At 38.4% G+C, this 7,574-nt stretch overlaps 1 long non-coding RNA gene across 1 annotated transcript; it reads right to left on the bottom strand.

Moving 5' to 3' along the window:
- Positions 1-947: 947 nt before the first annotated feature.
- On the bottom strand, positions 948-7,574 carry LOC118557013. The gene is made up of 3 exons (XR_004927541.1): positions 7,444-7,574; positions 6,300-6,373; positions 948-1,097 (listed from the first exon to the last, which is right to left on the bottom strand). It is a non-coding gene; the product is annotated as an uncharacterized LOC118557013 (long non-coding RNA).

Here is a 7,574-nt window from a genome sequence, read left to right as displayed (position 1 = left end):
AACAAAAAACAGACACACAAAGAAATCCAAACACATTAGTCCATAAATCATAATATATTTAAACAAAATCATGAATACCAATAAACTCATGAAGAAAGAAGCTTCAAACATCACAGAAGAGACAAAAAAAGAGTCAAAATCAGTCTTTAGGAATCAATCTTGCTCTGTGTTAGTGCAAGTTAATTACAACCGGCTTGGTCTTATTTATTGTCTAAAAAATTTCTCATAGCCAAGATATCTCAAGTATTTCATGATTGATAAGAGCAAAGAGCTCTCTTAACACATTTTTACCCCTATTATTACAAAACATACAGATGGCATTAGTTAGTCAAATAAATAATCAGAAGAGTTGTCCAAAAGGTAAAGACAACTCATGGAGAAATTTAGAAAGACCTGGAAATAGCAGGTACCGTTTTCCATGAAAACAATAATAAATGTACTCAGTGCAAAAAACTCCATATCCAATCACTGCACAAGACTCCACTGCTGAAGTAAAACCACATTAAAGCTTTTCAATGATCCAACTGGAATTTATATCATCAGTGGAAAGAACTGGACTGTTTTGAGATTCCCAGAACCGTCAAGACTTGAAGACAGTCTGCAATTTAATTTATAGATTTAGATGTTTTGATGTCTTTGTATGTGTAGATTGCCTGGGGTCTTATGTATAAAGCTTGCGTACGCACAATGGGGCCTGAAACATGCGTCCGTCATTTGGGATTTATAAGGAAAAAAATAAATAAACTTGACGGGAGAATGTTCGGTCCTCATGGCAATCTGACCCCTGGCCTTTTCCTGAATCTGGTGTAAAATGTTTTAAGCCAATAGTCCTATTAGAAATAGATTTACCAAGAACATGTTGACAAGTTCAATACTGATTCGCCTCACTGTATTTAAAACAACCAAACATTCACAATAAAATGTGTCTTCTCAGCTGCAATACATCATGCACCATTAGACATATCATAGACCAAACTCAGAGAGATGTTTGTTCAGATAAAAATGTTAATGCCAGAAGGTATTTTATAGCTCAGAACACTCAGACTTGAAAGTGTTTTAGTCCACCTGGTGTTCAGCCAATCCTCTACAAAGTATGCCTGTAAGACAAACAGAGAGGAGATAAACATACATCTTGCACCCACAGGCACATGTCAGCTGAAAAATTACTGCATTTATTTACAGAAATAGTTTCATATATTGGGAAATATAATTGTTTGACATCCTGCTGATATTTGTGCACCCAAGATTTTGCTAAGCTTCTTTTGTGTCAATCCTGGAAAACAAAATAAAAAGTTTATTAGCTAGACTATGCTTTAAAATCAAACCCATGTTACAGATAATATACAAAATAATGTATGTATTTCTTTTCAAATTTAATGGCATATCAGGTCAAACTATACACCGTCACAACAAACCAACTTCTACATTCAATGTGTGTCACTCCAAGATGTCACATGAGCGTTAGCTAACAGAACAGGGTATTGCTAACCATGGCTAGTGCTCACAGCTATTTGTATTCTGTGAAGCTTCAGCAAAACCCATTAGCTGTATGTGGGAATAGGTTTCAAGATAATTTGGGAACAGAAACACGTGAAATCAGTTTGTGAAAAGCCTCAAGATGGACTTGAATAGCCTGATTGCATTTTCAGGTACCAACTATAGAGATTCTGCTGGGATCTGAAAAAGAACTGCAGCATCTTTTGCCACAACTGGCCCACGGACTGACAATGGATCCAGACAAAACATTTAGCCTCACACGTTTAGCTGTAGTACTGCCTATACGGTGCCTTGCAAAAGTATTCCCCTGCCTTGGCATTTTTCATGTTTTGCTGCCTCTCAACTTCGAGTTAAAATGGATTGTTTGAAAGTTTGCACCACTTCACAGAACATATCTACAACTCTGATGATGCATTATTAATTTTATTGCAAAGCAAACAACAAATAGGACAAAATAACAGAGAACAACGGTGTGCATAACTGCCCCCCCCCCCCAAAGTCAAATACAGCAGCAATTGGCTATGGATCTGATCTGATCTTACCCCATTTGCCACTGAGAGTTTTGCACATTCCTCGAGCCAAAATTGACCCAGCTCTTTCATGTTTCATGTTCACTTGTGAACAGCGATTTTCAAGTCAAGCCAGCAATTCTCAATTGGATTGAGGTCTGAACTTTGACTAGGCCATTCCAACACATTTAAATGTTTCCTGTTAAACCGGTTGAGTGCTTCTTTAGTGGTACGCTTTGGGTCATTGTCCTGCTGGAAGATCCGCTTCAGTCTCTGGGACCTTTCAGAGAAGGAGTATTTATACTGAAAGATCATGTGACACTTAGAGTACACACAGACTGGGTGTCATTTCACCAATGATGTGACTTTTTAAGGTAATTGGTCGCACTAGACCTTTTTAGGGTAGTCATAACAAAGGGTACATGCCTATTTCAGCTGTTTTTATTTGTCTGTACTGTATATATTTGTCTAATTTTGCTTCAATTTAGACTTTTTGTGCACATCCATTACAAAAGGTAATATTAAAATTACAGGGTGGGATGTAATAAGGCACTGTACCATCAACTTCAAGAAACTGAAAATAATCTAAGTCAAAAGGCTTGCATGTACTATGCTACAGCAGAGAAATGTGTTTGCTCAAGGTGGCAAAACAAGCTTTATTCTGCTTCACAAGAAACTCAAGTGCAGAACTCCTGGGAAGCCTACAGAAGAAAAGACAGGAGTGACAATGTTTCCTCTTTTCCACTTTAACCACATGAAGCCTCTCCACTTAAGAGGTTTTTTGACCAATCCCACAACAGTTGTTGAAAACAGATGATGTGTTTGAGAAGCAAACAGCAAGAAATGCCAAACTAGGGCAGCGATTAAAGAATGACATCATTGTTCACTTGCAGCTATGGGAGAGAGAACAAATTGCTCGTTTCTTGCTGAGTATGTGCAGGCCTTAAGCAGTAAATATGATACATGGCAGATTACTAATTAAAAATAAAGAATGAGGTTCATTACAGCAAGTGAATGAGGAAACTTTGAGAACACAGCACCTGCTTCAATTCTGCACAAGTCACACATTAAGTCCACCCTCTGTTCATTGTTGTGCAATTATACGCTTAGAAGTTATTTAATGTTTGCTCAAATAACTCTCGGCCTGTTAGGTGTTGTCAGGTGAATGTCAGCCGATATTAGGACAACGAGTGAACGAATGATTTGAGCACTAGCATTCTTCTAACAGCAAGCTCCTCCATGGAAATGAACAATGTTGCAGGCAGCATAATGCTCACCACAGCTTCTCCAGACCATTTCACGTCTGTCACATGAGCTCAGGCTGAACATGCTTTCATTCGTGAAAAGAACAGTGCACCAGTGCCGAACCCGCCAGTTCTAGTGTCTCTGGCAAATGCCAGTCTAGCTCAACAGTGCCGGACAGTTGCTGGATTTGTGGCACTCAAGCAACCCTAGTGACATCTTTTAATCAGAGACATTCACATCAGAGGCCCAGTAGAAGTCCCTTTGTAGGGGTGTGGCAGTACTCATCCTGTTCCTCCTTGCCAAAGAACAGGTTCGGTTCTGCTGATGGGTTAAGGAACTCCAAGGCCCTTTCCAAGCTCTCCCAAAGTAATTGTCTGTCTCCTGAAATCTCTTCCGTACTCTTGAGGACTGGTGCTCGGAGCCGCAGCAAACTAGCAATGAAACATAATGATGTGGCATCCCGGTGGAGTCCAGGAGCCGCCTCATGCTGCCAGTAGTGATACTGACCCTAGCCAAATGCAAAACTACTGACAAGCTGTCCAAATAGGAGGAGGGAAAATGTCTTGTGGCCTCCACCTGCAAAACCATTCCTCTTTTGGGGTTTAATATATATATATATATATATATATATATATATATATATATATATATATATATATATATATATATATTATTAAGATTTAAAATATTCATGAAAAAAAATGGATGTAACAACAATCTGTCCAAACTTGATTTTTATGAGTATGATAAATAGCACTCGTGTCCTTGGTTTGTTGCAGTTTGAGCCCTGGGTCTGACATTTGGGCTGGGTGTGCATCAACTGCAGCTCAGTAATTCCCCTCGATCCACTGGCTGTCTCTTCACGAATCCCCTGGTTATAATCTGTCAACTAGCGTACAACATCCAGGGTGACATTTTTGTATGGAGATGCAGCTTTTAGCCCCAGACAATCAGCTCGTCCTTGAAATGGATATAGAGGTAAGATAGAGCTCTACTCTCTCACCTAGATCCTTCCAAATAAGCTCTTGTTTTGTTGTTCTGAACAAAAAATGGTGCGATTATTAAAGAATATGAGAGACTTAGCCCAGGAATTGGCAGGCATTGTTTATTTGTTTTGCGGTCGCTTAGCAGAACTGGCGAGAACATAGTGCTGCACAGTGAGGATGTCTCGCTGTCTCCCAGGCAATCTGAACCCATGAGCAGATGGTGTTATTACATGACCGCAGAATGTGTTGGTATTAGCTCAAGCTGTGGAAGGTTTATTATCAATCATACATATTTATTTTTATTTTACTTTCAGAGGACATGCCATTAATAATAACTCCACAGAAGAATTTGCATGGAAACAAGAAAAGAATGGGGTGCTTTTAGATTAGGTCCTTTTTCAGGATGATTTACGGACAAACATAAATAAAACTGACACAATGGTCATATCAGAAGAATTTCGGCTATTATAGTCTGCGGAGGTTCTACCATGGGTGGCGCCTGGCTTCTGTGGGCTCCATGCTCAGCTAAACACAAACACACTCCAAGTCCTGCCAATGGAAACTAAAAAAGAACAACTTTTTTTATGTTGCACAGTTAAGCCCAGGATTATTCATTCTCTGAAAGGATTTAGGTTTAAAGTAATTTTTTAATTTCACTAACATGTATATATTTTTTTCCTGATGGAAACTGATGGTCACACTTTGAGTTTGCCCAGCCAAGGTCATAAATGAAATTTGTTGGAGAATCTGTGGAGGTTGCTTGAGATAAGGGTGATGGAAAGGAGGCCTTCCAATCTCAATGACTTGGAACTCATTACGAAAGAAAAATAATCAAAATATAAGTGGAAACACGCAAAAAGCTAGACCACATCTACAAAAGGGGTTTGATTGCTTTAATGCCAATATTTTTTCTATGATGTTTTTAATAAGTTTTTAATAAATTGTAAATTAAAAATCTATTGACACTCTGTTGAGAGATACATATATCATTTCATATTTGAAGAAAAAGTCCTGCTTGAATAAAACCAAACCTCCAAGGGATATGAATAATTTTGGGCTTACAAAGATTTGTAAGATTTTGTACTCAAATGCAATTTAGACTCCCTAAATAAGCTAAACCAATAGCTTTTAATTTCCTTTTAATAAATAATAAAAAATAATTGAACTTTATTGATCTCACAATGGAGAAATTCACTTCTGCATCTTATCCCCCATCCCCTTGAGGAGCAGTGGGCTGCCACTGTGCAGCGCCTGGGGAGCAATTGGGGGTTAAGGGTCTTGCTCAGGGACCTAGAATGGCAGCTTGTGGGAGTTGAACTCAGAACCTCTGGGGCCAAAGCTCTGTGCTCTAACCACTAGGCCACCACACCCCACCCCAAGTTTTACTTTTTACCTAATTAGCTGACTAGTACAAGTTCATTACAGCATCTACATAGTGCACAGCACATTTCTATTTCCTAGAAATGCAAATACACAAAAGAAAAGCAACTTGGGTAGCCTCCTGCTCACTCATTGCTGACTCAGCTGTCTGCCAGGGTCACTGTGGACGTGCGATCCCAGCTCCAGCCTCTGAGCACGAATGACGGTCGTTCAATCGACCTCCAAGAATAGAAATCCATGTTCTCTCCCAACTTTTGATCCCATCAGAACTCAATTGCTAATTTTGAAAGGTGGTACTCCACTTAAAATACACTATTGCTAAAAGTATATGCTCACCAATCCAAATCTATCGGTTCCAGTGTTCAAACCACTTCAGTGGCCACCGTTGCATAAAATTCATCACTTGTGCAAAAACGCTTCTATTAAAGAATAAAATAACTTGGAGACATCTGTATTGCCTTTTTAAAAGTCCATTAAACTGCCTTCATGCTTGGTGGCTTTAATACTTAAAAATACATATATTTTCTTTAACAAAACTTATATTATTAATTTATTATTTTTGCTTTACAATAAAATGCATTGATGAACATGATCATGATTTAATGAACTCAAAATAAACATAAAGTTGCTGGTCCGTCTGCTGGAATAACACCAGCTGTTGTAGATACGTCTCTTTCCTTACCTGCGGGTCGTCCCTCAGTCTTTTCCATCATGTCTCGCACTGGAATTTCCTCTGGAGTCTGTTTCTCTCTCTGTCTGATTAAAAACACAGATCAACATAAACAGGGCTTACAGTTTACTCTTCACAGAAACTAGATATTAACAAGGGAGCATTAATGAATGTATCAGTGTGCACATTTTTTAAGGTTACTAAACAACATCGCCAGAGGTGATAGACTTGGCAGGGGAACAAAACAAACAGCTGCCAGTGTTTTATTGCGCCCGAGGCTGCTGGCCAGGCATGCCTAATGGACAAGAATCACTGCCGAGTCCTTGCATGGATTGATGGCAAAGAGATGTGATGCCAGCTCCACAGACCGTAAGCAACCTTAGAATGTATTCTTTGTGCAAAACAAAAAATAAAGAACTTTTCTTTTCTTTTTTTTTCCTCCGTACTAAACTACTTTCTTATTTGTGTCTCAGATAATTTTTTTTCTGTAGCGTTAAGTTTTAAAAAACAAAACAAAAAAACACATGGACGTACATAACAGAAGTGTGGATGTGATTTTTTGGCTGATTTGCAGTTGGAGCCAGGTTTGTTATGAAAATGAAGCAGACAGTGTTTTCTGGCATGTGCTTGTCCCCTGACGCATGGACCACTTCCAAATCACAGGTGCAAATAAAGTTTTAGCTATAGCTTTAAGGAACAAGTCACAGAGGAATCACCAGTAAGGAGTTCAAAACAGAATTTATAATATTTAGTTTGAGCAATTAAATCATTTATTTTCTTTCTTTTCTCACAGCAATTAGCAAACAGATTTGACCAACGATTCTCCAGTCTGTGTTATCTTTTGTGTCAAGCTCTTTTATTTTGCTTGCTGAGTTTTTGTTGTTGTTTCTTTGCTTGTTTTCTTCCTCAGAATTGATTGAATAAGGAGCTCATTGTTGTACTCTGACACAAAGTTATTTCCAATAAGTGAAAGAAACCTTGAAAAATGTCTTTTGTGGCAACACGATGTATTCAAGCCCAAACTGAAGAGACATCCTGTTAAATATGAATTAAGCCTACAAAAACATTCAAACAAGTTCTTCTTCTGTCCTTTAACCAAACCAATTAAAGTTTGTAGGTCATTGTTTTAGAGACGTTTTTAAAGATGAATACCCACCCAAGAACTCTCTCTTCTGCTGAAGATAGAAATGTGCGAAGGAAATCTTCCGTCTTGAGACAGGTGTTTTTTGTGTGCCCTGGATGAAAGCAAACCACAAATTTAGAAAAAAAACAAAACAAGAAAAAACC

Source organism: Fundulus heteroclitus, chromosome 22 (assembly GCF_011125445.2).
Source record: "Fundulus heteroclitus isolate FHET01 chromosome 22, MU-UCD_Fhet_4.1, whole genome shotgun sequence".
Lineage (NCBI taxonomy): Eukaryota > Metazoa > Chordata > Actinopteri > Cyprinodontiformes > Fundulidae > Fundulus > Fundulus heteroclitus.
The sequence above is the reverse complement of the archived record's forward strand: the minus strand, read 5'-3'. Positions and strand labels throughout refer to the sequence as shown.